Below are 3,097 nucleotides of genomic sequence, written 5' to 3'. Positions count from 1 at the left end.
AGCCATCCATCTTGAACTGGAAAACCTCAAGGTGATTTCCTTTCTAGTATATCGTCCTTTATTTTCTTTAAAATCCATACAGTGTTACAACAGAAACTTGCTTTTTCCTCTCCTTAAAGCATATTTGACTATAGCCACAAAAGATTTTTATTTCTTACCTTTTGGTTGATTTAATCCCTCAACCGAAGAAATTCCTCTTCATAGATGAATATGCATTGTTCATTCATTCCTTCATTCATCAAATACTTGCTCAGTCTCTCCTAGATATTAGATTATGCAAAAATATAGACACGGTCTTGCCAGCAGCAGAACTATATTCCATTGTACAAATAAAGAACAGGTTTTCTTTATTCTTCCACAAGAAGAGTGAATCTGTCTTTACCTTTCTGTTAATTGAACTTATTAGCATAGCATATGTTTAGTTTATGTTTAAAAATTGCTTACTACTTGTACAGTGAAAATGTTTGCTTTAACTTTGCAACCATTACAAAAACAATATGTAAGGTGAAATACCAAACTTCAAATACAACAGAAAATTAAATTAATGTTTTAATTTCACCGTTAATAATACCATGCATGTTATAGATATTCTCATAGGATTGCTGCCATGATGTTGGATACAACGGATATAACTCATTTAGTACAAGTAGCTGTTTTTTCATTATCTGAATTTATTTCTTACAGGATATTTAGCTAAAATGCATATTGCCTATGTTGAAAACAGAACTTCATGGTATTAGACTGGGGTGAATTTCCAAAATAGTTCATGGAATTCCTCTTCTGCAGAGACTATGGTGTCATTTTTGTTCTGATATGTCTGTTGTAATTTAAATGTGGTTGTCCCTGAAGGTCAGTGACAAGGCAGAGTACACTACCAAGCTTCCATCCAACCTTGTGACCTGTGGGCAGCTAAGCCTAGTCATCCCTACTAAGTGAAGTGTGTGTGAAAATGACAAAACACACATGAAACTTTACTTGCAATGTGGAATTGGAAATAAAATATGGAAACCAGGTGAGGAGATGGTTTGTTGATCCTGGAAATCTCTGTGCTTTTCACACCAGGACATGCATAACCTCAGAGGTACAGAATGTTATGCCAGGGAACAAAGTTTTAGAATACATATGGTGCATCTTCCTACCGTGTTGCTAATCGTAAAATAATGACAGAAAATTAAGTTGTATTTAATTTTCCTTCTATTATAACATATGGTTGCATTGTAGAGTAAACCCACAAATTTTTGCATTAATTAAAAAAATTAATTATTAAATTTCAAAATGATTTTGGACTAATTTGGATGAATTTCCTCTAATGATGCCCCAGGGGCATTTATGACCTCTCTTCTGCTACACTTTGTTGGAGATGGTCACAGAGCTGATCTGTAGGTGAAAATGCATGATGTAAAATGCTGGCTTCATTACGCAGATTATTATCACAATTTGAGTAACAAGAGTTTTTAATGCTAGTGGTTAATTTATCTAGCTATTCAATAAAAGAAATTGCTTTGAGACTAGCCTATTAAAAGTTGATCTTTTAGATATTTGATAAAATTGAGCCATAAACCAGCCTCATTACTATCTATTTATTGGATATTTGTTTTGATAGATTAAATACTAACATCTGCTTGAAAGTTAATTGCCAAAGTACATCAAGCATGCAAAATTGTCCTTACCACCTTTATTAGATGACTTACCTGTAGTAAGTCACCAGTCTAGCATCTGCAGTTTTTCTTCTCCACACTGATTGTAACCAATCATTCTTTTTTCATGTGTGAGCCTCCAAGTTATCATGTCAAGACTGTGAAAACTGAATCTCTACATGTTACTAAAATACTCCCAAACTCAGAGAGAAATTGGAGATAAAGTGCATGCATGTTACAATTACTCAAATGACTGCTTTATTTTTAGCAAATTTTCGTTTATGGATGCCTCTCAATTTTCTATCTGAACATAGAAAGACAAAGGTATGAATTCAGGTGATCCTTTTCCATTTCTGACATTTATTTTAGAGATCTCTGCAAATAGAGAAATCTATCAATATGGCGTCACCTTCTTAACCTCACACCTTTTCCCACAGAGAGTATCTAACATTTAAACCCAGAGCCAAGGCCAGCACTAGACCTGAGGGGAGAGCAGGCACATTATTTTTCTCTCTTCTCCTGTTTCTTCTTTCTCCTTTCTTTAGAAGACCACTGAGAAATAAATGTTTATTTACCTTCTGGTTTTCCTTTTATTCCTGTGGGGGACAGATGAATCTATTACAGTTTTGATACTTCTAAGCTTTTGACAGTAAATGAAAGTACAGAGATGTTGACTGTTCTACCTAGTTTGTATTTAAGCAGCCCTGCAAGCATGAGTTCAATAAAAACAACTTCAAGTATGAATTTTGTAATACTTGACTTTAAATCATGAATCAAAAATCTGTAAGTACTTGCTCAAGATCTGAGAAAAAATTTTTAAAATACTGTAAAAGTGACTATCAGATAAACAAAATAATAATTCAAACCTTAGAGTCAAAACAAGATGTACAGGTCAACTTTTCTCAGTGGTTCTGAATTCCTTTTACAAAACCCGTATCTAAGATCATTCCGCCTCTTCTGGAACATGAACATATTCATGGAAAAATTATGTGTTTGGATACTTTCAGTGAAAATTCATTGCCCAAAATAGCTGCCACATTAGGTAATTTCCCTGTTAAAAATCTGGGCTTATAATTGATCCTAAATTTACCATCAAATATTTGTATCTACTGGTCCTGGTGATGCCCTGTGGAATAAAATACTATAGCCTTATGCTTCCCCATGATGTATCTTTAAATATTTGAAGGAATCATATCTTCCATTAATCTAGCATTTGTTGGAGCTGCTTATACCAAGTTACCAGGGCAAATTTTTAAATTTTTCAGAAATTTGCAAGCTGGTTTTTAAACTAGTCATTATTAAAAAATAAATTACATAAATTTCCTGTTAAATAAATTACATTAAAAACAAAGATTGACCAGGCACAGTGGCTCACACCTGTAATCCCAGCACTTTGGGAGGCTGAGGTGGGCAAATCACGAGGTCAGGAGTTCGAGACCAGTCTGGCCAACAAAGTGAAA

This window comes from Callithrix jacchus, chromosome 21, assembly GCF_049354715.1.
Source record: "Callithrix jacchus isolate 240 chromosome 21, calJac240_pri, whole genome shotgun sequence".
Lineage (NCBI taxonomy): Eukaryota > Metazoa > Chordata > Mammalia > Primates > Cebidae > Callithrix > Callithrix jacchus.
Note: the sequence above shows the minus strand (reverse complement) of the source record.